Source organism: Dermacentor andersoni, chromosome 1 (genome assembly GCF_023375885.2).
Source record: "Dermacentor andersoni chromosome 1, qqDerAnde1_hic_scaffold, whole genome shotgun sequence".
Lineage (NCBI taxonomy): Eukaryota > Metazoa > Arthropoda > Arachnida > Ixodida > Ixodidae > Dermacentor > Dermacentor andersoni.
In genome coordinates this window covers 31,188,696-31,216,177 of record NC_092814.1, presented here as the reverse complement: position 1 = coordinate 31,216,177, position 27,482 = coordinate 31,188,696, and the positions used below count along the sequence as shown (strand labels likewise).

At 48.3% G+C, this 27,482-nt stretch overlaps 1 protein-coding gene and 2 long non-coding RNA genes across 6 annotated transcripts in view; 1 reads left to right on the top strand and 2 right to left on the bottom strand.

The window, feature by feature from the left end:
- The window catches only part of LOC126546133 (guanylate kinase), a 218,800-nt gene that overhangs the window by 92,701 nt on the left and 98,617 nt on the right, over nucleotides 1-27,482 (top strand). The gene's annotated exons all lie outside the window — the stretch shown is intronic.
- Nucleotides 7,989-23,945, bottom strand: LOC140212809 (uncharacterized). Its single transcript, XR_008608431.2, has 2 exons — nucleotides 21,549-23,945; nucleotides 7,989-8,794 (listed from the first exon to the last, which is right to left on the bottom strand). It is a non-coding gene; the product is annotated as an uncharacterized lncRNA (long non-coding RNA).
- The window catches only part of LOC126543837 (uncharacterized), a 29,673-nt gene continuing 27,950 nt past the window's right edge, over nucleotides 25,760-27,482 (bottom strand). For both annotated transcript variants that reach the window (XR_011892443.1, XR_008608433.1), the window contains exons 3-4: nucleotides 27,276-27,325; nucleotides 25,760-26,593 (exon numbers count right to left, since the gene is read on the bottom strand). This is a non-coding gene — a long non-coding RNA (uncharacterized lncRNA). The remainder of the gene's footprint in view (nucleotides 26,594-27,275; nucleotides 27,326-27,482) is intronic.

Here is a 27,482-nt window from a genome sequence, read left to right as displayed (position 1 = left end):
ACTATAATATGAAAAAAAGTAATAATAATAAACCGGGGGCTGCGATTCTGGTTTGTTAGTGAACCTGGCCAAAACCCCAATTTAGCAGGCATACTCAAGCTTGGGTCTGACCAAGGTCCTGTAAAGTTGAAGCTTCACAGTATAGTAGAGTGGCGCGTGAGAAGTTCAGACGCGAAAAGCCTAACATGCGATTAGCGTTGTTCATTATATAATTAAAAAAATTAAATTATGGGGTTTTACGTGCCAAAACCACTTTCTGATTATGAGGCACGCCGTAGTGGAGGACTCCGGAAATTTTGACCACCTGGGGTTCTTTAACGTGAACGTAAATCTAGGCACACGGGTGTTTGCGCGTTTCGCCCCCATCGAAATGCGGCCGCCGTGGCCGGGATTCGTTCCCGTGACCTCATACTCAGCAGCCCAACACCATAGCCACTGAGCAACCACGGCGGGTCATTATATAATTAACATGCAAAGTCCATGATAGATTCCGGGTTATAATGATACCGATATATATGTAAGGAGTCACGGCTGTTAGAGGTGCTTTATCAAGAGTTTAATCGGCAGGATTAGTAGAGTAAGGCAGTCGGGAAATGCGCACACTTTTACACTTGTTAACATTAAGTTTCTTTAGCCAATGAGAACACCAGCTGGAAATACTATCAAGGTGAGTCTGTAATGCAGTACGCTCACAGCGGTTAGAATTTATGCGGTATATTACACAGTCATCAGCAAACAACTTTATAGAAGAACAGACTTGGGTAGGAAGAACGTTAATGTATATGAGGAAGAGTAGCAGTCCTAAAATGAACCCCTGAGGCACCTCCGAGGTTGCTTGAGTGGAAACAGGATCGTGACCGTTAGCCGAAACTGATGGAAAGCGGTTGGAAAGAAAACATTTAGTCCAACTTAAAACATTAGCATCGACGTTCACCCTCTCAAGCTTGAGAAAGAGTAACTGATGTGGTATTGGAGCGAGGGGGGGGGGGATCAAATGCCTTACCAAAATATAAATCTAGAATCTAGTTTTGCCTAGCGTGGAGCTTTTCAGCTGCAGCGTTTAATTGCCAGGTTTTATGCTTTGGATGTGGAAGGATACTATCTTACGGCCAGCTGCACATGTCCCAGCCCGATGTGCGTAGCCAGCGTGGCAAGACTCGCGATTACTCTGCTGACTGACATTCCATCCCCGATTGCTGATGTCCTCTTCCTTTACTGAGAGAGAGAGAGAGAGAGATACAAGCTTAAATTATATGCTGGAGATGTTAGCCTGGCTGATCGCCTAATGTGCTACTACAGGCATAGAGTTTCCTACAATATTACTAGAGGGAACTCTGACGCTGCAATCGTTCAGTCGCCATGGAAATGATGGGTAGCACACGGATTTGTCTGATCTTCGTGCATTTGGATTCAGACATTCTTCTGGCTTTGTTTATTACGCTTTATCTGCTTTTTATTGTCCTACCATTTCAGAACAATCTATTCTTTTCTAAGTGCAGAAGACTGCGAACAAGCACAGTCGCAACTAATTGCAGCGGTTATGCCTGTCGAGGTGGCCAAATCGAAACGCGCCAAGCGTCTCAACGCGCTGGCTCGCCCGCGAGAAGATCGTCGTATGCCGCTGTCGATGCATGCGTCCGTGGCGCACTGGTTTCCTTGGACAGTTTTACTTGGGCGTCCGCAACCATCCACGTACGCAGCGCGCGAGGCTTGCGTACGCGGAGAAGCACGTGCGCACGAAACGGCAATAGTTGGCCGGATGCAGACGTTGTGAAGTAGGAGCCGGTAGTTTGCTACTCAGTGCAGCCAAACGCCAGCTATACTGAAACTGTGCAGCCAATATTAGCCGCCACGAAGTCAAACCTCAAGCCGTAGCCATATCTTCGGCGGGAGCCATATCGAAAGATGCCCTCGCGTGGACACGCGAGAACGTCCCGCAAAGCCCGCAGCGGTCGCTACGCAGTTTTTAAAAGGCTGCGGACGCACGCAGGAGACCGTGCGTGCTCATCCGCACTGCGCATGCACACGCATGCCATGCGGGCTTCCTGCGTACGCAGAGCTGTTGCGGACGCCCAATTAAAGCTGGCTACTATCAGGCTTCTGCGCTAGAGGTCCGGTCTTCGAACTCTTCCAGCGGACAATTTCAGTAATGTTTATTTAATTATTTATTACACATTACTTTGTTGAAAAAGACGAGTTTACAATGTCACCAAACCGTTGGAACCAAGAAGGACGAAGTTTAGGCAAATCCATGTACTACCCATTATTCCCACGGTGACTGAAGCGTCTCGCTTGCAGCTCCCGTAACACTATGTCTAGCGCCAGAGTTCCCTCTAGTAATTATTGCATGAAGCTCTTCGACTCCAGGTGCTGGGTGATGATTATGATATATAAAGTGATAAACACTCAACAGCACATACAGTCCCACACACACACACATATACACCATATATATATTTACAAAGTTTTGTTAAGGCTTGTGGCCCGCAAGAACATCAACAGTACTTTCGTGGCGCGTAACGCGCAGGTGGTGCTTTGCCATGAGCTGAGAATGCACTGTAGCTAATTCCAAGATCGATTCGCGTTGCAGGTGTAGTGCAGCCTTCAAAGACTGTCTCTCTAACAAGGGCAGCAGTTACATAGAACATGTTGCAGGTTATCAGGGGCGTTACATTCAGAGCACATTGGCGAGTCCGTCAGTTCAATCTTGCACTTGAAGTAGTTCGTGTAAGCCACGTTGAGTCTGATGCGGTGAAGGCATGTTTGGTCTTGCCTAGTGAGGCCTCGCGGCATATAAAATTCACAAGATAGATCTATTCTGCATAGAGATCCGTAGTGATAGCTTGCGTCTGTCCAGAGGGATCGCTGTAAACGCCAAGCGTGTGCAGATGCCAGTGTCACCCGCCGTGGTTGCTCAGTGGCTATGGTGTTAGGCTGCTGAGCACGAGGTCGCGGGATCGAATCCCGGCCACGGCGGCCGAATTTCGATGGGGGCGAAATGCGCAAACGCCCGTGTACTTAGATGTGGGTGCACGTTAAAGGATCCCAGGTGGTCAAAATTTCCGGAGTCCTCCACTACGGCGTGCCTCATAATCGGAAAGTGGTTTTGGCACGTAAAACCCCGCGATTATTTTTAGATACCAGTGTCGCCGCATCTTTTCTTCAGACAGCTATCTGGACAATTTTTGTCGGAGTGTCGTGCCCAGCTTCGGCAGCAGAGTCAGCCTGGACATTGCCTTGTATACCGCATTGGCCGGTTAACGATGCACTACAGCATAACGCTGTGATGCAGTTCGCAGGCTTTGATGCATATGCGTCTGATGTTCATGACAAGTTGTTCCTGCGTGCCTGTTGACTTCAGGAACTGTAGGGCCGCTCTTGGATCAGTGAGTATTATCCAAGACAGCTCTCTGGTCCACGATTTAAACAAAACCTTCCCGCAGTGCGGCTAGTTTAGTGGATGTATATAGCTGAAGTGCAGTGGCTGAGTGTGGCAGAGGTGGCAACACTCGCAAGAGGAATCCGCACACCTGTGGCAGATGACGTACGCGCGCAACGGGGCCATCAGTGTAAATATGACGGTGAGCCCTGTAGCTGGCGTTAATATGCTCAAGATATGTCACAAAATATGTCAGGGCTGGCCCGGGAGCATTCATCTTGCTCCTCAACCCTTCACTGAAGTCACAATTGACCAGAAAGGAAATTTACATGGTGGCTCCATCGGCATAGAAGGGCTTTGATAATTCGCCGGGAGCAAGCCCCGCACCACAGGACCACTGCCTAAAGCTATCCGATGACCCGACACTCTGGCAGCAAAGTGAATATGAACTCGAAGAAACTCCTGCTGCAGAAGTACTGGAACCGATAGGCTTCTGCTTTCTGCAAGGGTTCCTACACTTGATGTCTTCTTCAGCAGGCCGAGGCACACATTCAAATATTTTGCTTGTGTACCAGTGAGCGCTTGTATGTTGGTCGGGAAATGCCCTGTAGCATAGGAAGGCTGTATCGCAGGATACATTAACAGCGAGCCGTAAACATGCGTAGCAGTGCCTTCACGGAGCAGCGACTAGTGTCGCATGATAGAATACGTAAGATGCTCGCGTATGACCTCATTTTTCCCCTTTAATATTCGAACATAAGGTGTCCACGTAATTAGTCTGTGGACTGTAGCTCGTTCGCGATTTTGTTGTAATGATTTGACGAGTGACTAACAGTGTCGTGGCACGAAGTGTGCATCATCATCTGGGGGTGGGGGGTGGGGGGGGGGGGCCGCGTAGGTCTGAAGACAGTACAAAAGCACACGTGGTAATTAGGAGCAAGGAGTGCATTTTGAACAATGACTCTTCCTCACAAATCTTCTCTTACCAACGTCAACGTCACTTTATTTCAACATCCAGCACAACGAGCACAACGATGCTAAAGGGTGTGTAGGTGAAAAGCCACCTACACCCCATTTGAACTCAGAGGTAGCATGATGCAGTAAGCAACAGCTTCTGTTACAGTCTGCTCACTAAATAAAGTTACCGCAGCAAATACTTTGAGCACAGACGTACAGTATGAATATTAATAAAAGAAACAAAGAAAAGAAAAGAAAACGTCACTCAAAGAGAAAGCGAGAAGAAAACCGAAGAAAGAAAAAAGAAACACATTCGTCAGAAAAAAAGCATGTTAAAACAACCACGTGATGAAATATTGCTTTCACAAATTAGAAAGTACTTAGTATACTTGGTAGCTGTGTTCTATCCTTTGTTGACCATAGCTTGTTCATGAGAAGGAGATTTTCCAGTTACCTTTGAGGCATGTGTTATGCACATATGTTCAAATTAAATTTTGGAATTTTACGTGCCAAAACCACGACATGATTATGAGACGCGCCGCAGTGGGGGACTCCGGATAAATTTTGACCACCAGGGGTTCTTTAACGCACTGCACCCAATTCACGATACAGGGGTGTTTCTTGCGTTTCGCCGACATCGAAGTGCTGCCGCCGCGATCCGATCCCGCGCCCTCGGGCTGCGCAGCGCAACGCCACAGCCACTACGCCACCACGGCGGCGGCACGACAAGATGACACCTGTCGCTGTATGCAGCTGTAACAATATGCCGAAATAAGTTGCTGCTGTGTGGTGCATTTTTGCTGTACAGTCCCTACGGCAGAGCAAGTGGCAGGTCAGTTGTTTGGCTGGCGAGTATTCAGAAAGGAAAACAACAGAGAAATCATAGACCACCAGAAATGGGGAAGCACCTTCTTGATTGCAAAGCGGCGCTTGCCCTATATAGAGGACACTATTGCTCTATACCGTTTTTCTGTATCTTCTTTTTATGTGACCTAGTTTGATATGTCTAACTAGGAGGTGTAAGGTTAAAAGTAGCAGTTTATTTGCACATAACCTTCTTGACAGCAAAATTAAATTTGGGGAGTCACGCCTGACCTCGCGGCATGTTAGGTACTATCGCACTCAGTACGAGCTCAAGGCGCGACCGCTTTACAGAAAAAGTGGGCTACATCGTCGTTGGCGTGCATGCAGTGATTCACGTTTCTTTCCCACATGCAGAACGCCAAGCATCCGCAGAGAGATGCTTGGTGGAGCGACAACTTTGAAATGCGCTTTTGCGTTGTAGCTCATACTATATATAGTGCGTAATAATATCGGCTTTGTGTTTCCTTCTAATGGAGACTATGACCTGAAGTTCGAACGTTGCATTGTGTATCTATCTATCTATCTATCTATCTATCTATCTATCTATCTATCTATCTATCTATCTATCTATCTATCTATCTATCTATCTATCTATCTATCTATCTATCTATCTATCTATCTATCTATCTATCTATCTATCTATCTATCTATCTATCTATCTATCTATCTATCTATCTATCTATCTATCTATCTATCTATCTATCTATCTATCTATCTATCTATCTATCTATCTATCTATCTATCTATCTATCTATCTATCTATCTATCTATACTTTAATAAACCCACTGAATGATTCGTACAGCATGAAAAAAAAAGAGGGAGAAAGAGAGGGACGGTCATGCAACTATAGAAAATCTCGACGCATCAGAGGGACTGCGTCTGTCGCTTCTTTCGTAACGTGAAGCTAAGTGTACTCGTACATCGCCAGCGCGCTCCTATACAAGCCCACACTGTACGAACACAAGGGGTGAAAGCACGCATTCAAATGGGAACCGTAGAAGTGGGGAAACGTGACATTTATTTATTTCCAACCCATTCTTTTCGATTGACAACTCGATCGATCTTAGGTGATATAGGTATCGACGGAAAATTTGAGTGAAGTGTATCTTTACACACCCTTTTCAACAAGTGCGGCTTTCATGAGACCAATCGCACACGAATGGATGCTGTGCTTTCCAACATGAGAGCACAGCAAACCCAACTCGCAGTGAATAACAGAACGCCCGCAACTAGAGAGGCGGAGAAACTAGTTTGGTTTCTCTCGGTTGATTGGCTACTGCCGTGACTTTCGGGCGCGCGTTTTTACCCAGCAGAGTGACGTCGCGCGCGCGCGCGAGAATAGAAGCCGGATTCAACGTGGCGTACGTGGCTGCCTGCCAGGAAGCAGATAGCGTTGCCGTTTCGACACGCGCCGAGCGTCGCCTTTTCCTCAATGGGCCGCTGCAGCGTGCCGCACGGCATGTGACTTTGCGCACGTTGGGCAGTGCGATGTGGAAGAGGAACTGATAAAACGGCGGTGACGTGGGGAAGGTTCACTGGCGATTGCCATTCCGTGGAATCAGACGCTTTGTTCTGAGAGCGTAATAACGTTGGCAGCGTACACTGCATAGAAAGGCTTCGTGTCATAGCAACATGGCAACCGAGCCCACGACTTTGTGTGCGACGTGCATGCGAGGCTCCCCAAAGCATTGATGACCGAGACCATTTGAACAAAAGAGGACACGGAAATGCTGCCGTGAGCATAAAATGGAGCAATGACATTTGCAGGACTGCAGAACGAGGCGCAAACGTCTCATTGCATATACATTAAATAAAAAAAAAAGATTCGGTTAGGCTTACGGCTACGGCGATGATAGCTCCTTCAATGCAGTAGCTAACATCTTCAGTTAAATCCAGGAAGAATGAATACTCCTTCAACGAAAATTCTGCAATCGCGGAGTATTTCCCGCTCTTTCTTATGCCATCACCAGCCGCGGTGGCTCAGTTAGGGCTTCCGCTTAGGTCAATGGTTTGATCCCCAGCTGCGATAGCCACATTTCGAAAGGCGGGAAATACAAAAACGTTTGTGTACAGTGTTTCGACTGAACGTTCAAAAACCCCGGATGGTCGAAATTAACACGTAACCCCTGAGCCTCTAAAGGTCGTCGGCTTCGTGACCCACTGCGCAGTTTCGGGACGCCGAACCTCGGGACGCACGATGCTTTTGATCAGCGCTTGTTCTCAATTAAAACAGCGACGCCGCTCTGTCGGATTTCGTTTGCAGGTTCATTGGACGCGTCCCAAATCTGCCCACGGCAACTGATTCCTATCTGGAAGATCTCACGAACAAACTTTTTCTTCTTTTGTGAATAAAATTACGCACACATCGTGCAAGAAGCGTTCTTTTTCCGCTCTTGCTATTCCTGATTTGAGCTCGAGCCAAAACACGCACGTGACGTCGTCGTCGCTTATGCGGCGGCTGCGTCATCAGGGAAAGCTTGCCAGGTGCACAGGCGTCGCAGTGACTATGACGTGTTCAGAGCCCCGCTATTCAGCAAGAAAGTTACCTTCCCGTAATGCTCGCGGCACGCTGCATGCTCAGAGAGTTCGCTAGTTAATCACGTGTTGCATTCCGAAATCACTCTCTACACTGTTGCGTTCTCCAGGGTAGCGTAGCCCACCGCTACCGACAGTTGTTGCGACGCCTGGTTCTTCAACCTCGACCGGCGTTACTATTGGGTAGCGTGGTGTTGTCGGCAGGCTGCAGGCGTCCGGTAGACCATGGCGATCAGGCAGGGACGAGACGACTTCTAGTGCGAAACTTGTAGGGTTTATTCAATGGTTGGTGAAAGATAAGAAGAGAATGAAGTGAAAAAGTAAATTACGGGGCCCTTTAAATAGGACCACTAAAATGGTAGGCGGGACCTTGCTTACGTCAACGTCACGTGACATGCACTGATTCCTACGGTGCTTGGCGGCGGCACCCACTTTCACAATGTTTTCACTTTCACGATGTTTTTTCCCGAGCTTGCCTCTGCTGGTGGCAACTCGCGGGTCCTGGTGATCGTAGGCAGCTGATCCCTTCTTTTTCGCGCGTCGCTGGTTCGCGGAAAGGGTTTTCACGCACACACACAAAGGGGCCTGTGAACACTGCGAGCGTCAGCTAGACCGGCATCCACTCGAGACAACCATAGCAAATTAGGAATCCACTCTTCGTTTCGCTTAGGCATGTACAAATACGAAGGGGCCTGTAAGTACTGCGGTGCACCTGCCAGACAGGTAACCACTCGAGTCAACCACAGCAAATTAGGAATCCACCCTTCGTTTCGATGAGGCATGGTGGTGGAGCATCCTATTTGCCCGGGGTGTTACACGCCAAGCGTAACAGCATCTCCATCGGGAGAGGAAGATCCCGACGCGTAGGGACCAGGATCCACTGAGAGAGGAATCAGCTTTTCAGAAGCAGAATTTCCCTCAGGGGTGTCGAACCCTTGGTTCGTAGTTGGTAGATTCCTGGGCGTCGTTCATCAGTCCTTGTGGCGCTCTTGTGCCTTTTCTCCGCAGTCCGGTCCGGTGAACTGGACTTGCAAACCGGTCTCGCAACTTTTCGTCTCCTGTTTGGGCAAGCAATCACCCCAGATGAGTGCCGGACCCACAACCACAAAGCGGCGAGCACAATGCCACCCTCCCCCAAGATACACCAGGCTTTACAAAAAAAAAAAAAAAGAGGAAAGAAAACCCGCTACTGCTTTCAAATCCCTGTCGCGTGTCCTTCCCTCCTGAACACTACAAACAGCCATTTCTTGAAAGCGTTAAGACGTGGTTACTAAAATCAGCTAACAATCAACTACAACTTCGCGATAATAAAAAAAGCTTATGAAAAAAAATACCAACGTAAAAATGCCACGGAAACCCGAGTGAGCATGAGGCTTTCGTTACTCTAGGGGCAACGACTCAGACCATCGGCATTGCCGTTAAGCTTACCCTTCTTGTAGCGAATATCGAAAGTTTACTGTTGAAGAGCCAAGTTTTAGCGCAAGAGACGACCGTTTTTCGTAAACATGGACTGCAGCCATGTGAGGGGACAGTGGTCAGTCTCTATGGTGAACCTTGAAGTAGTGATATAACAAGCTAGCTTCTGCACCGCCCATACTACACAGGCGCATTCCTTTTCTGATGCCCTGTATGCTTCCTCACGAACCGAAAGCTTTCTACTGGCATACAGGACGGGGTGTTCGTTTTCGTCATCTCTCTTTTGACAAAGCACCACCCCCATACCTCGGTCGCTGGCATCACACTGAAGAATGAATGGCTGAGAGTAGTCGGGCGCGTTCAACACTGGCTGACTCGTTAGTGCTTTCTTCAGCATAACAAAAGCCTTTTCTTCTGCGGCATCCCACTTTACCGTTTGCGGTTCCGTTTTTCTGAAAGCATCTGTTAAAGAACTTGCAATCTCGGAATAACGCGGGATATATATTTGATAACACCCTGCCAAACCAAGGAATGACCTGATGTCCCGCTTGGTGCGTGGTTGCGGGAAGTAGTCTATTGCGGTCAGTTTAACCTAGGAAGGCCGACGATGGCCTTGCCCTATTACGTGACCTAGATAAGCTACCTCCGCGCGCCCTAATTGGCATTTGGGAGCCTTGACAGTTAAGTTGGCCTCTCGTAGACGACACAACACGGATCGCAGGTGTTGCATATGGTCCGCCTATGATGATGAAAAGATTGCTATGTCATCGAGATACGGAAGTGCAAAGTCCTCCATTCCCCGTAGTACCTGGCCCATAAGGCAAGAGAAGCAATAGGGAGCATTCTTCAATCCAAAACTCGGGACTTTCGGCCGAAAGGTACCCATCGGGAAAATAAATGCCGCAAGCCTGCTTGCCCTCTCGGCCAACGGAACCTGCCAGTACCCTCTGATTAAATAGAACGTGGATATGAAATTAGCACTGCTCCCTTTCTCAAGCCTTTCCTCGATATGCGGTATTGGGTAGGTCTGGTCCTTCGTGATTAAGTTGAGCCTGCGGTAGTCGATACACGGTCGCGGCTCCTTTCCTGGGACCTCAACCAAGATAAGAGGCGAGGTATAATCACTCTCTCCGGGTTCGATTACACCTAGCTCTAACATCTTGTTTATTTCAGCGGCCATGACTTGATGTTGACGAGGTGAAACGCGATAAGCTTTCGAACGAACTAGGTCCGATGAGGTTAACTCTATATCGTGAACGATAGCAGTGGTCCTGCCAGGTGTGTCTGAATATATGTCTTTAAATTCAAACACGAGCTCCCTCAGTTCGGCCCTTTGATTGGGATTCAACTCCACTTGCTCTACTAGCTTGTCAATGGTCTCGTGAATGTCTTTTGCCCTCGTTACTGATGTTAACTCCGGAAAGTCGACAGGCATCTCCTCAGGTTGGTTAAGGGACATGTTCACAATGGCCTCCCTCTGCGGGTAGGGTTTAAGTAGATTGCTGTGGTACACTTGTGGTGTCCTTCGTTTTCCCGGTACCGCGATTACGTAATTTGTTTCAGGTAATTTCTTAATTATGTCAACCGGTCCTTCCCATTGTACCTGTAGTTTGTTTTTCAATGAGTTTTCAGGATCATTACCTTTACCCCAACTTCAAAGCGTCTCGTTGGAGCCGTCCTGTCATAGTAATGCTTAGCATTGCTTTGTGCCTTACGCATTTCCTGCCCTGCTAATTCTTGAGAAGTGTGCAGTCTGTCTAACAGCTCTAGCACGTATGCCACAACTGAAGGATCGTCCCCCCGGCCTTCCCAGGCTTCTTGAACAATGCGAAGAGGGAAGCGAAGGCAGCGACCGTAAACGAGCTCCGAAGGTGAAAAACCTGTTGATTCGTGCGGTGCAGTTCGAAGCGCGAACATTGCTGCAAGCAAACAAACTTTGCAATCGGTTCTCTGCTCATAACAAAATGCTCACAAAAGCCGTTTCATGACTGAGTGGACTTTCTCTACCGCGCTTGACTGCGGGTGGCACACTGAGCTATGAATCATTTTAATACCGCTCGTTTCCAGAAACGTCGTGGTCAATGCGCTCGTAAAGACGGATCCTTGATCTGACTGCATTTCTGCGGGAAACCCTACTCGTGCGAAGATAGACAAAAGCGCGTTGACGATCTCCACCGGTTTTAGTTCTTTGAGAGGCACTTCCTCTGGAAATTTCGTTGCGGGGCATAGCACAGTGAGAATATGCCGATAGCCAGGCTGCGTTGCAGGAAGTGGTCCCACTGTGTCTATGAGCCGGCGAAACGGCTCCGTGATAATGGGAACAAGTTTCATTGGCGCTTTAGCCTTATCTCCAGGCTTGCCTATGCGTTGACATGTGTCGCAGGTTCTTACGAATGCTTCCACTTCTCGAAAGCAGCCGGGCCAGTAAAATTCCTGCAGTAAGCGGTCCTTTGTTTTCCGAATGCCAAGATGCCCTGTCGAAAAACCCCCGTGAACCAGGTGCAGGAGCTGCTCACGATAGGGATGCGGCGCCACGAGTTGGTCGAATTGCACTCCCTTTCGACTGTTGTACTTTATATAGAGGATGCCTGACCTCTTGGGGAACTTTACGTTCCGTTTGGCCACACCTTCTTTCGAGTGTGGCCTTAGGTTACGAGGGTGGAATCTTTTCCCTGTTCAGCAATCAATGTGGCAGGGCTTACATTCAATAACTTTCTTCTGCATTCTGCTCGTGAGACATTTCAGTCTCCGGCGCTTGCCATACCTCTTCATTAGCTAGTGCACTTTCCGCATTATCCCCTATAGGGCTGTCCTGTTTGGTGCTGGTTGACGAATCATCCGTCAAACCTGTTTTCTCCACCACTGGACATTCGTACACTGCCTTGTCCGCGAGCTCCCTTGCCTTGCAGCGAGTTAGGGCTTGCACTATTCCTTCGCTAAACCCGATTCCCCTGCGTCGCAGCAAATCCTCAGATTTGTTAGAAAACAAATATGGATACTGAGGCGGGAGATGTGCCGAGACGGCGGCTTCAGTGTCCAGTACTCCAAAAGGGCATTCGATACGAATCTTTGCCACAGGGAGACAAACACTGGAGGTCTCTACGGCTTGCCTTATCCAAGCGAATTTTCCCGTGAATTGGCCCTCCTCTACGTACGACGGATGCACCACCTCCATTGTGGCTGCCGAGTCGCGAAGCACCCGACACGGTTTCCCGTTTACCACGACGTCTCGAATGTACGGTTCTAGCAATTTAAGATTTTCCTCGTTACTAGTTAGTGACATCAACATTAGTTTGGAATTTTTGCATCCCACGGAGATATGCCCCGTTTGCAAACTACTGGTTTCTTTGCCTCGAAAGTTTTTTTTCTTTTGCCTTTCTGCCCTATGTTCGGGTGACTCCTCCTTTCCTTTGCTGTTCTCGTCACTAATTTTCATCGAATCTGACCTTTCCTTGGATTTATACTGACTCGACTTTGACTCTAGCTTTGGCTTGCCGGGTCTGTATTTATTCATCTCCTTCTTAGGAGCTTCGTTGCCTTCGAACGTATGGCGAGTTACGTACTACTCAGCGAGATTGGCCGCTCTCGGGATAGTGTCCACGCCGGGCATATCCTGAACCCAATACTTGATGTTTTCTGGCAGCCGGCGGTAGAACTGTTCTAAAGCAACGCACTGCATTGTCTTTTCGGCGTCGCCGAGTGCACCTTCTTCTCTGAGCCATTCCTTCAGGTTTACCTCCAAGGTGTATGCAAAACCTGAGTATGAGTCACTTTTGGTCTTCTCGACTTCCCAGAATTTTCGCCTAAATGCTTCTGCTGACAATCTGTACTTTTTAAGCAGACTCGTTTTGACTTCATCGAAGTCCTCTGCTTCTTTCCTCATACGGCCAATGATATCAGCTACCTCACGTGGCAGCAACATAAGCAAGCCACGTGTTTCTCGCGAATTTCGCCTTCTCACACGTGCGCTCAAACTGCACCAGAAAAAGACCTATTTGCCCTCCTACTGCGTAAGGTGCCATTAGGTCTGTCATTCTGCGCTCGTTTTCCCGTGCCTCTGTGCTAGGTCTTTCAGTATTTTGAGCTTTCAGGAGCTCAATCTCTAGGCGCTTCATTTCGAGTGCGTCGCGTGCAACACGGTCACGCTCTTCTTTTTCTATTCTGCGCTTACGCTCTTCCTTTTCTTCTAGGCGCTTACGCTCTTCCTCCTTATCCGCAATGCTCTCTGGGCATTCCTTCAGTTCATCGTCGTCTGCCCCGGTCGCTTTTATTGCCTCTATGATCTCCGGCTTTCTCTTTGATTCGGCAATTTGGAGGCAATTTGGAGGCAATTTGGAGGCAATTTGGAGGAATGTGATCGGTGAGTGAGCGAAATAACTTTATTGGAGGTCCGGCGAGGACGCGAACTCCTCGGCTTCTGTTCGCTCACACCACCATTGCAGTCATTACATCAATCACCATCAACTACCATTGCATCAATCATTTTCTCCTTGACCTTGCATAAACAGCTCATCAGACTCGCAGGACGAAAGGACTCAAGAGAAAGAGGAGTTTTACCAGGCTTCAGTATAGGTATCGCACGTGCTGCTTTCCAACACTCGAGGACACACTCCTTTTTCCACAAGTTAATGAGTAACTCCAAAAATGCCAATCGACCATTAGGTCCCATGTTTTGCAGATTACTGTATGTAATGAAACCTGGACCTGCAGCCGCCTTTGTCTTACAAGACGCAAGCGCACATTTTAGCTCAATCATAAAGAATTCGTAGTGTTAATTGTACATACCGTGACTGAAAACACGTAAGAACATTTTGTTTTGTCATTTCACCTGAACATTGAAACTCAGCACTAGTAATAGATACTCTTGTTCTAGCTATAACTTTGCAGAATTCGTCAGCAATCACTCATTCTGAAGTAACCTTGGCAATTGCGAGAGCACGTAATGGTTGTGCTTGAACAACAGGGCCGCGTGATGCTCTAACAGTCATCCATACTCGTGTAACTGGTGTCAGGGGATACAACGTATTGCAAAATTCACGCCATCTTTTTTTCCCTAACTTTTGTAGTCGTCTCCGCATGACTGAGTGTATTTGCTGCGAATTTCTATACGCTTCTATATTTCCACTGCGGTGATAAGCTCTTTCTGCTCTTCTTACAGTTCTCAAATGTTGATGTTCTCCGTCAACTGATGTGTACTCATCAGGAATGGGTGCTTGTGTCGAACACATTTTCATCGTTTCTTGTATCGCTGATATGACTTTTTCTACATCAGCTTCACAATCCACTCGGCTGTACAAGTGTTGACGAAAGAGCTGCCAGTTTGTTACATCTACGTATCCTTGTTTCGCAGTACTTTTTAAACGCGGATGTGATATAAGAATTGGGAAGGGATCGCTTCCACGTGTTTCTGCGTCTGTTGTACGCCCATCCAGCATCGGTAACAATATCATTAGAGCACGTCTTTGCAACTGGCATAGCGATATCCATGCATAAACGTCCCAGATCAATCATTCAATACACAGTTTGCATCTTTCCGCGGCGCAATGAACGATATTCCCACGAGCATCACAGTGATTACTCCCCATGTTACATTATGTGCGTTAATGTCCTCGCGTATGACAATATTTGATTTTGTGATGCTAAAGATATTTTAAAAATTATCATTGGTAATACGTCTCGATGCTTCCAGGTATATGCTTACAATTATGCGCGCGAACGCACACATACACATACACGCACACGCGCACTCACACACACAATGCGCGCATGCGATAGTCAAAAGCCTCGTAGTGCCGCCGAAGCCGATTCTCAAAACGTGCTGATATTAGCAAGTCTGAATTCATTAGCCTCTTTCTTTTTTTTTTTCAGTATAAGTTCACTGCCTCGGCTCGGAATCGAACCTACAACGCAGACATGAATCATGTCTTGACTTATATACAGCGTTATTCGCCTTGACAAGTCAGAGAAGTAGGTAGATACAGTTCCACAATTCGGTGGCAGAAGCAAGTTCTAGAAGTACATTACTGAGTGCAAAACTGTGCAAAGAACTCAAAACTCAGTTCTCCCTATGGGAATGTAGAAATATACGCCCACTCTTCGAGCTTGCGTTCAGACATTTTGCCCTGCCAAGGAATAGGCTAGATGTCAACGGGAACATAAAATCGCGACGAAACTGTACCACGAATCTATAAGAACGTGCACTGTAGGTTCACTGTGCCTGTTATAATAGTTCAGACCAGATTTCTTCGACGTAGGCCAGTACGGTGACCGGCTGCACTGCACAAGGTCGACAGTTCAACACCAAGCCCTGACTCCGTCATTGCTACGGGGACGAAAATCTACGCTCGTAATGAAATTTTGGGGTGTTCTCAACGCATGCCGCAAATGAGCCCTAAATAGGACCTTCTACTGCGCCGGGTCACCGATCGTGTCGTTTCAAATCCTCGGCTGTGGTTTCCATTGTCGCTACCCCCTCATTGTCGGAGGCATTTCGTAATAGCGGCCTCGTAACCCGGTACGTGGTGAAATGCGTAGCTGGCGTCGGCGGTGGCCAAAGAACGCGCTCTGCCCGACGTTCGTCGTCCTCCTTTCGGCCGTCTCCCCGCGGCCGCTGACGAAACGAACGAGTCGAGGCACTGCGAGAGGTTAGCGGTACCGGCACGGAAATGAATGCAGGCGCGCTGTTGCTAGGTTGCCCTTTGGACAACGCAAACAGCTTTATTATACCTAAAGCGCTACCTGTGTCATGCAGACCTTCTAGGGCGCGGAAATCGAGAGAGAAAATAATGGCGGCAACCTTTCCAGAACAAGGGGCTGCCGCAGCGTCCTTACCGCTCGCAGTGGCAAAGTGCATTGGAGGCGAGGCTGCCGGTAACAGCGTTTTCCAGCACGTACAGCAGCTGCAAATGTTTTTGTGCGGGGCGCTTACAGAGGTCGGAAATACGGCCGGCGGGATCAGTTGGCCCAGCTTCGAAAAAAGTTTGCTCGTGGTCGTCATGTTTCTAAACATCACATTGTGGGATTTAACGTCCCATCAATTTTCGGCGACGCCAGTGGCTGTTTCCAAAGATAAGCCGATGACGATACGCAAGTGACAAATTGTATATTTGCGGTTGTCCCTTTGCGAAGCGCGTCCTTTTCGTTATATCTATACAAGGATGTATAACCCACTATGCAGTTATGGGACGTTAAATTCCACAATTCAATGTTTAGAAACGATCAACTCACGAATAAAGGCGATCCATTTTCTTGGAGATGGTCGCGCGAAATTTTCTTTGTTCATACAGGGTCACATTTCCAAGTTTCGCTGTTAGGCGGCGATATCCGTAGACGAGTCTATTAGCCCCGAGAACGACCTAGAGGGGCGCTGAGAGCGCCGCTCGCGTGACGTCAGGGCACGGACTCGCGAGCGAAGCTGAAGACGACCAGCGTCGAGCAATCCGCCTGGCCGTTGAGGCCGCGAAGCCTCACCGTCCTCAACGAGCGGGGACTGCTTCGTCCTCCCCCCCCCCCCCCCTACCTACGTGCAGGTTAAGAGGCGGGCACCACAGCTCGGTGGAATAATAAAGTTTTCAATCAATCAATCAATCGCGCCTGTCGTCTGCTGCAGTTCGGGCGGTGTACGGGGGCCTTCTGCAGTGTTTCCGTTCGTTTGCTCTCGTTCCCAATGCTTGTATACTTATGACGGGCCTCTCACATATATATTTTACGATGTCTTTGTTCACGAAAATGAATCAAGGAGCTTATTTCCTAGACGACAATATATATCTCAAAGGCAACGCTATAGTGCCCCCCGAGGGAGCTCAGACCAGCCCATTACGGGTTTTTCATGCGCGGTTCTACACTTTCCAGTGGTAGCTGACGTGAATAATAAAAGCATAGACGCAAAAGCACAGCACATAAGAATCCAGTTAAGATTCCATACCCACCATGGCGTGTCACAATTAAACGTTGACTATATATGACTTCCACAACATTTATCTTGATTTTAACCCGCTAAAACATGTTTGCTCACGACGAATAGTTCACGGTATAATATCGAATTTTTCGATTTCTTCACAGAAACACTTGGCAGTAACACGAGGACTTAACAATCACTGCAGTTTAGATTCGGCCAGCAACACTTGCGTTTTTGACTGGTTCTCAAAATTAGGCCGTTCTTCATCGGCTAAATTTAAGTGGCGGTAACTTGAAGCAAAGCTTATTGAGGTTTACAGTTGTTTGCAGCACACAGCAAGGAATGTACCAATATTTATTCCCTTTCCGTGCTACACGTTCAACTTACTTGAGCAATTCACTGGTGCTTCTTGCTTGAGAAACAGACATGAATCTGTTTGGAGAACTGACACAGGCTGCTCCGGTCAAATATTTGAGTGGCATATACCTTTTGGACCGGTTCGCTACAGCCATCAAGAAGCCGAAAGCCCAGTCATTAGTAGTGTGGCACATACTGAATATATCATTGTTCCCCAGTGGAAGTCAAGTGTTCATGTGAGACTTGTAGTGTCTTCTTTATGAGGCGGGTACGCAAGGTTCTCTTTTATGCACTGACGAAGCAAATAGTTTTCAGTCTGTGTAATTATACAACGCAGGATCGAGACATGGTGAGGCAGAATGTGTTTGCATTTTGCATTTCAACGCAGCCTAAGCTGCGCTGTAGTGCCTCGAGTATGCTATATATAGCATACTCGATTGCTATATGTAGCATACAGCTACAATTACAATGCCTATAGGCATTGCAATTGTAGCTGTAAAGAGGTACTTCATGGTTTCAATTCGAAGTTGTAGTGAACTGCTGGGTTTCGTGAACAATGCGCATCTCGCCATAACGAAAAAAGAAATTATGGGGTTTTACGTGCCAAAACCACTTTCTGATTATGAGGCACGCCGTAGTGGAGGACTCCGGAAATTTCGACCACCTGGGGTTCTTTAACGTGCACCTAAATCTAAGTACACGGGTGTTTTCGCATTTCGCCCCCATCGAAACGCGGCCGCCGTGGCCGGGATTCGATCCCGCGACCACGTGCTCAGCAACCTAACACCATAGCCACTGAGCAACCACGGCGGGTTCGCCATAACGACAGTCGGTTGCTTCCGTTGCGTGAGGGGTGTGCCATTTCGTCGATAAAAGCTACTGAGGGTCACTATGACACATTTCATCGCTTACATTTGATTGCTTCTCGATCCTAACCACAAAATTTTCTTTCATGTGCTTGCTGTTTGGTATTCGTGAAGTGTGTGTGTGTGTGTGTGTGTGTGTGTGTGTGTGTGTGTGTGTGTGTGTGTGTGTGTGTGTGTGTGTGTGTGTGTGTGTGTGTGTGTGTGTGTGTGTGTGTGTGTGTGTGTGTGTGTGTGTGTGTGTGTGCGTGTGTGTGTGTGTGTGTGTGTGTGTGTGTGTGTGTGTGTGTGTGTGTGTGTGTGTGTGTGTGTGTGTGTGTGTGTGTGTGTGTGTGTGTGTGTGTGTGTGTGTGTGTGTGTGTGTGTGTGTGTGTGTGTGTGTGTGTGTGTGTGTGTGTGTGTGTGTGTGTGTGTGTGTGTGTGTGTGTGTGTGTGTGTGTGTGTGTGTGTGTGTGTGTGTGTGTGTGTGTGTGTGTGTGTGTGTGTGTGTGTGTGTGTGTGTGTGTGTGTGTGTGTGTGTGTGTGTGTGTGTGTGTGTGTGTGTGTGTGTGTGTGTGTGTGTGTGTGTGTGTGTGTGTGTGTGTGTGTGTGTGTGTGTGTGTGTGTGTGTGTGTGTGTGTGTGTGTGTGTGTGTGTGTGTGTGTGTGTGTGTGTGTGTGTGTGTGTGTGTGTGTGTGTGTGTGTGTGTGTGTGTGTGTGTGTGTGTGTGTGTGTGTGTGTGTGTGTGTGTGTGTGTGTGTGTGTGTGTGTGTGTGTGTGTGTGTGTGTGTGTGTGTGTGTGTGTGTGTGTGTGTGTGTGTGTGTGTGTGTGTGTGTGTGTGTGTGTGTGTGTGTGTGTGTGTGTGTGTGTGTGTGCGCGCGTGTGTGCGTGTGTGTGTATATATATATATATATATATATATCTATATATATATATATGTATGTATATATATACACGAAGCGCCGTCGTGTTAACAGCCGATGCGTTTCTGGGTGTCTATTTCAGAGAACAGTGAAAGTAGCACCAAACCTTTTCCCACTAAATCCGCGCCTATCTCCTCCTTTTAGGCCTTAATACAGTTGCCACATTTTACTAAAGCTACTCACCAGGGTAATAAGAATTGTGATGAAAGCTTCGCTGGGCAGTGTCCTTCTAACACGGATTTATAACGTTCGCACCAAATATCAAGGTACGTATTTCTTCCATGTAAAATGCTATGTCTCTCATACTTAATAAGGAAATGTTAAGTGTTTAGAGGACCATTATAAATAACTGCGCGTGTTGAACTTGCAGACGTCCTTTTTAAGCAAAATTTATGAACAGACAGGGTGCATATATATATATATATATATATATATATGTATATATATATATATATATATATATATATATATATATATATATATATAATTTATTAATAAAGGGAAAATCAGACATCCACCCGTTCGTAGCAAATGATGAGACACTCGTACTGCCTCAGTGAGCTCACCTAGCGTGTTGTGAACTCCCATTTAGAGGAGGAGGTCTGTCGAGGTCGAGTCTGGGAGCCCTAGGGCTCTCTTAACGCTCTTCCTAATGATCACATCTATTTTCTCCTTTTCTTCTCGTTTAAACACAAGATACGGTGTGGCATACGCTATACGGCTGGTAATGAAGGCTTGCATGAGTCTGAGGAGGCTGTTCTCTTTGAGGCCCCTGCCTTTGAGTAAAATTCTCCTAAAGATCCCCGTGACCTGCGCCGCATATCCTTCTAGCTTTTTGATTGTCGTGAGGTTGCATCCATTTCTCTGGATATACATGCCCAGAATTCTGATTTTCTCCACCTTGGGAACCTCATTTCCGTTTACGAAAACATTGATGGGTCTGCTGCTCCCAGCGTGTCCTCTTTGATGTTTTGGCTCAATGATTAACAGCTCCGATTTATGTGGCGAGCACACCAAGTCTATGCTGGCCGCATACTCTTCCACCATATCCGCCGCTATCTGTAGTTTAAGTTCGATGGCTGCCGAGCGAGCCGGAGTGAGCGCCATCCTGGCCGTGACGTCCCTCGTAAGAGGGCGCCACTCAAAATCCTTGCCGCTAATAGGTTTACTGTACTGAAAACAGGCTGTTAGGAAAACGCCCTCGCGCAAAAATGCTGCAGCAAGACGCTATGACATTCGAATCATTTCGCGCCGCGTGCGTGAAAAGAAAGAAAACAAGGAAAGAAAGAAGAAAAAGGCGCGATAGAGCATTCGGACTCTTCTTTATTTGTGACGCACGCGTGCTACGAAGGGCCGTTTTTAAAGCGTGGGTTTTCCGTACGAGCTCCTCGGTACGTTCGTTTGCCCTCGTCAACTGCGATAGGCTCGGTCAGTCTAGTGCGATCATCTGGGCCTGGAGTAGCAGCGGCGGGAAAGCTCTCGATGCCAGCAGCTCCCGAATTAGCGAGCCTTGTTTGTTTCCAGTGACGCAGCAGCGCATGTATCTTCCGCGTGGTCCGTGCTTATCGTCCAGAGGCGCGTGCTTCACTCCGGTTCGTTCACTCGACCTCCCGAAAGGTCCGCTGATAACCCTGCCACCCCCGAAGCGATCGTGACGCGACCCACGCGACGTCGTGTTATCAGCGGTGGCCTTGGTTTCGACGGCGCAGTTCTTCCGCGCCGGCTCCGCGAGGGCGCCGCTAAGGTCGCCCAAAGAAAGAAAGGCGCCGCTATGCAGCCTGCGGCTTGATGCTGCGCGCTTCCTCAGTGGGGTCTAAAAACAGCACGTCGCTTCCGAAGGCTCAGCGATGCAATGCCAGCCGCATTGACGAAGAGCAAAATTGACAGAAAACGAGTATCGTTACAGAGTACGGCGCCTCGGAGGAAAAAAAGCGACACAAGACCAATCGGCATGCCATCTGTATCAGGTTTCACGTATCAATTATCTCGACGGCAGAGCCGCCCGGAACACTCCGAATAACATGCCCCATATCTGTCCGTCATTTTAGGGAGAAATACATCGACACTGTGACTTGGCGAAACACATTGCGCTGCTGTTACGCAAGCCTTTCCGCATCACGGCCAACTTTTCCCGGAAATAGTATACACACGTAGTACGTCACTCAGATGGCCTCTTGCACTGCCTTTCGTTGTTGTACCACGTTAATTTCATTCTTGCCGACAGTGCGATCTCTCAGTGGCCAAGCCAACAGGCTGGCTCTTGAGAGGCACGACACGAATGCTCCACCTCCGTCGCGTTTAAAACCGAAGCCATGTTTTACACTGACGCCGCGTCAAACGCTGCAACTGACCCACCCTCCGCGACGTGACACATACCGTGAAATGCAGCGAGTCAAACGGCGGCGACGGAAGCAACAGGCAGCGAGTGGTGGGAACCATGCGGAATGCAGAACGACGCTGCAAAGAAAAGGTTGTCGACAGTTAGCGTAGCGGCCGGAACGTTTGTGCCGGCTCGCGTTACGGTCCTGACATTTCGCCGGTTATTGTTACGGTTGTATAGCCGAAGAGAAGCTAGCTGCGCAGGTCCATTGGGAGCAACGAAGCGGGGCACCGTGACGTTCGAGAAGGGAGGTCATAAGTGCTCGACGGCAGGGACAGTGAAAGAGCGGGGCAGCTAATGTGTCCGTATATCCGCGGACGAGAGCGGGCCACGATGCGCACAGCAGTAATCCAGGAAGAGAGCGAACCATCCAGGAGAGCCACCACGGGAGCGCAGACCACCAAAGGGCTTCTGGGCGCACGGGGCCTCCCTTTATAGCGGGCCCTTATCGGCAGCCGCCCGCCGCTCTGGCGCGCCGCCAGGCCGGGGCGCGCTATCTTGGGAACCGCAGAAATGGAGCGAAGGCCGGCCGCCATTGCATCTCCCGGTTTCATGAAGGCGACGCCAGCGCCCGCACGCTTTCCGTGGTTTTCTCGAGGGCCTGTGCGAAATCTGGCTTTCCTCGTTGAAAGCTTCCTGTGCTCGCCCATTCGCTTCGCTTTCAAATTTAGTAGCTCGCTAATTACTCTTTCGATGTTCCGTTTGCTTATTATATATAGCGTACGTCGTCGATCGAATAGCATTTTATTTATTTCGTTCTTTTTTTTTTTTTTTTTACGCTCGGTGCTCACATAACCGGGTATATTTACATACTTTGAACAGAAAAATGAAGGTGAATTTGAGGATGAAGTGGCCTGACGACATGACTTCAATATTACCGCAGTACAAAACGAACGCAGTTTCGAGCTATATTTTTGTCGCACTCAAAACATGAGCGGCTAAAAGCCAACCAGTGCTAAATTGCGGCACCAAAGAAAGCCGCTGTAGATGGCTGTAGTGACAAGCGAGAACAAACTCACAGGCCAAAAAAGATGGCGCTGGTAAAACAGACCACACCGATATAAGATCTACTTCAAGTAGCGCGTCTGTTTTTGTAGAGGATGCACTTCTACCGCGCCGTCAATAAGTTTGTGAAGCTATGCGCGCCTGTATATCTCATGCGCTGTCTACATGGCGCCGGCCAAATAGGTCACGTCCCGCTCTGTCCCGTCGTCGCAGGCAACGTTCCTCCTACGGCGCCGTGAAAAAACAAATGCAACCATGACGTTTGCGTCCCTGCCTTGTCGGCCTTATCTCAGCTTAAATGGATCCGGACTGCCCAGCCACGATAACGTTGCAGTAGCGGGAGGAAAGCGAAGACAGTGAAAACGAGCTGTGGCCGTTTCGAGGTGACCCGTGGTTGCGTCTTTCAGCGGGCAAAATGCGGCGTATCTAGCAGCTGCATGCTGCTAGATACGCAGCAGAGGTATTTATAGCTGCTTTTCTGCTTATATACGTGCTCGTGTTGTCCTTTCTGACGCGGTTAAGACCGGAATGCAAAATCGTCCCTGTACTGATGCTTCGGCGCCTGTTAAACGAGCATAAGTGGTGAAAATTATTTCCAAGCCCTTCATTACGACCTCCCTATCATTGATTCCAGTAGCCGTGGTACTTCCTTTTTTCTCTCTTTTTCCACCTTTAATTATTGTGCATTGAATGCTGTCTTCTCACCGATGTGCCGCTGCAGACTCGATTTGATTGCCCTCTTTCCTGAAACGAATATATCTGCTCGTAAGGGGAAGCTTGTCAATAAAACACACTTGTTACGTCAGCGTTTTCTGTCACGTAAGCGCATCCATAATCGATTTAAGCATATGCTGTTGTCTCTCTCTTCAGCCAATGTTTTTTTTTTTTTCCTTCTCAGTTGGCCTACACTCCCTGATAGCCCTGTGAGCGCGTGCTGTGCTCGTAAGTACTGCACGATGCGCGCACGTAATGGAACGCACGGGTGCGAGGTGGCCTTTGTGACGCTTGCGTTGCAATACCTGGCTTGCCCAATGCGCTCGCCGTGCATGGCCAAGGCATAATGAACAGCCGCAGATACGAGAAGCTTTGCTAACGACGAGCTTTAGAGATGCTGGCGAAGGGCGACCAGAAGAGCTGGCTTTGTCAGCTTGTGCTCTCATTTGACTAAATGATATTTTCAGCTAGATTTCGCTTGCCTATATATTAGACAATCGCTGTGTATATCCACCCAGTCCCTCGTTCCTCAACATCCACTATGCTTCCAAGTATACGTCTTTACGTGACCAGATGGACATTTCTTTTGATGAAGCGTTCGACGGGGGTTGGGGTTATATGAGGCGTTGCGCAGAAGTAATCAACTGATCGAGGTTGTGTATCGAGGGGAGAAGTAGGTAGGTTGTGGAAGGTTCAGCCGCAGCATCGTGCCATGCAGGAGACCGCAAGGAGCATGTGGCCGGAGGAACGGCTTCAGGGTGGCAAGTCCAGCCGCAGCAGCAAACTCGAGAAAAGCCTGCGCTGCTGCGACTGGGCAGTGGCGGGGGAAGAGCAGGTCTTCCGCAGGGTTGGCTGGAAGGCCGAAGCGACGATACGCGGCCGTCATCGCCCGTCGTTGTGTAGCGAGTGCTGGGCAGTGGCACAGAATGTGTTCGTCTCAGGGGAGCCCCATCTCTATATACAGGCAGGTGACGAGATGCGCCCTACGCTGTAGAGTCATATGGGAAGCGGCCTTCTCGCCGTTTCCCACCGACCACCTTTTTGAAGCGGACTCTGCCTACGCGGGAGCTGCGTTCCGCGCAACGCCTGCTGTCGACGCCGCCCGATTTCGCCGCCTACGTCGATACAGCTCACACGCCGACATGGAATATCAAGTCGCAGACACCTCCATCAGCCCTGCCGAGCTTGAAGCTGACTCACGCTGGGTGCGTGCCGTGAAAGCACGCCGTGCAGCCGCGGCCCACCAGCCCGTCGTCTCGCCACCGCCTGCCTCGCCACCATCCAAGACTGCCTGCACTACCACTCTCCGTCGTCACGCTCCCCTACCTCGCCTCCCAGCGGAGGACTTCAAGATCGTCTACAGACCGGGAGGAGGGCTTGACCTCCGCACAACCACTAACGGAGCCCTGCTCCAAATCCTTTGCACTCGTGCGACCATCGACTACGCCAGCGCACGCACCGCCGACCGTGTACTTTCGGGGGGCGTGCCACACGCTGCCTGTCCAGCTGAGGAGGAGTGTTTGCTCTTGCCAGGCAGACATCAACAGGCAGCTGTGCTGTAGCGAAAGGGTAAAAAATACTGGGGAATGGAACTTAGATAACTCCAAATTATATGACCTGCTACCCCAGAACACTTGAATTGTCACTGTCACTTCGGTAATAAAATTCGAATATTCTTTGCCAACACTACCGAAATATACTTATAGCGGAAATATTACTTACGACACTTGTGAACCTAAACTTCTGCAATGTTGCACACAGCGCAACCAGGTATGTCTCTTATTGAAAGAGGCTCCGCAGTTTGTAAAAGAGAAAACAAAATGTTTTAAAACGGGGTGACCCGCACTTTCACAATTTAACTGCTCGCTTGTTAAAGTACTGGAAAGAGAAAAAAAAATGTATGTCGACACTTGCAAGTGATATTCTCACAATGACGAATGGGATTTGTACAGCTGCGCGTACACCACGTAGAATAGCCAATAACCTACGCGACAAACATCAACGCCCCTTTTGCTCGCTCTCACGATGCGCAAGTAGGCTACTTTAGTATCGTCAACTATAGCTATGCCTGATTAAAACTACAAATATTGATATTTGGCTACGTTTAGTCAGCGAGTTGTTTATTGCCGTAGATTTCAAGTTCAATAGTTTTTACACTATGTACCATGACACTGCGAACTGAAGAACTATGCCATACCGTGGTAGTTGCCTATCCATAGATGCCATGTGAAGCCCCCTTGAAACGACCGGCAAGAGGCAGGTGGCGCCACGAGAGCACTGGCCTAACCGGCCTCAACGAAACCGGCCGGCAGTATGACGCGTTGGCCCTATCAGGCCATAGATTATGTTGGAGGCTGCCGTGTCAACGACTGCTTTATCGGGACGCAGCAAGCCGAAGTTGCCGACAAGCAGCCCGCGAAAACCTATATATAGCACTTTATCTATCAGAATTTCTCTCGCTGGCGACTTCGATTTGCAGCGTCACGCCGGAGAGCAGCGACAAACACGAATATGGAAGCAACAGGATGTATTAGCTCAGTGAGGGCGGCCATTAGAAAGTTTCATGCCGTAATGTTGTCCCATAGATACCACCGCCGGGAACGGCTGACTTTTACGGCGTGTATTCGAGAGCAGTCCCGCGTGGCGCGCAAGGGGAACGTGACGTGGTGATTTTTTTATCTGAACGACAGGCAACTTGGGCGCGAGTTGCACAAGCACAGGGGGACAGGCGTCAGATAACGCGGGAAGTTGCTCGCCTTTGAAGTGCACAAATTACGTACCATACGCTAAACGCGATGGAAACAATAGAGTTTGATATCTTCAGCGGCAATATCTAACTTAACCTTACCTCCCGCAATAGTGCAGTGGATATGGCACTCTGATGCTGAGCACGTGATCACGGGTTCGATTCCCGGCCGTGCCAGATGCAGATGGACGGGTTCGAAAGTTTAAAGCGGAGTCCTCCACTACGGCACCCCTCATACTCCAGTGTGCAGTTTTCTTTATTGCGATAGTAATTATATGCACACTCCAAGAGCATTTTATTATTCTTTTTGACAATACATAGATTTACCTGCGGGTCAGGACAAAATGAGGTTACTGGCCTCCTCACAAAGGTCCTGCGCCCGCTTGGCGGTAGAGTAGCATCACTTTTGTACAGAAAAACACAGCATCATTTACTGTATATAATAACAGGCATAGTAAACTGATATTCGCATAAGTAAACAAGGTTAATTTGTAAGGGTCCGCAAAAAAAGATGATTTATGTTATTGCTGGTGTTCTCACTCAAAGTATCAGCTATAAGTTGTTTACGGTAAACAGCTGAAAAAAAAAAGAACAAAAGAAAACAATAAGGCAACAAGAACTGTGTGTGGCATACACAGGCAAAAAAAAAAAAAGGAAGAACAGTGTCACACACACTCGACGGCATGACATACAAATGAAGCAAGAGAGCAATAGAAATATGCATTGCATTCAGGCAGCAGCGCCCATGTCACGTCAGAATAATAACTTATCGCAAATATAAAACGGAAGAATAAGACATTAGTTTTAAAGCTTTGAGCTGTGTTACATGTATTCATTACTTGATAATGAAATCTCGGTTTCTCATAATTTGTACGTGTTAATTCTTTCTACAACTATAAGTTCTGCACAGATTGTGACCGATGTTTCTCTTTAGATAACACCCGCCGTGGTTGCTCAGTGGCTATGGTGTTAGGCTGCTGAGCACGAGGTCGTGGGATCGAATCCCGGCCACGGCGGCCGCATTTCGATGGGGGCGAAATGCGAAAACACCCGTGTACTTAGATTTAGGTGCACGTTAAAGAACCCCAGGTGGTTGAAATTTCCGGAGTCGTCCACTACGGCGTGCCTCATAATCAGAAAGTGGTTTTGGCACGTAAAACCCCATAATTTTTCTCTTTAGATAACGACTGATGAAGGCATTGCACTCTCTTTTATATACTTCAGGATCGGCCCACGTACGGGGAGTTTTTTTGCTTACCACGGCAACGACACGAAAATTTCCTTGGACGGTAGAGGTACACAGCTTCTCTGTAAAAAAGAAAGAAGACTCGTCCACGCTGTGCCCACCTACACTAAGTACTTCTAAGTACACTAAGTATTACATTACACTACATACTCATACATACACTAAGTACACTAAGTATTATGTAGTACTAAGTACTACACTAAGTATTTCCTTGGACGG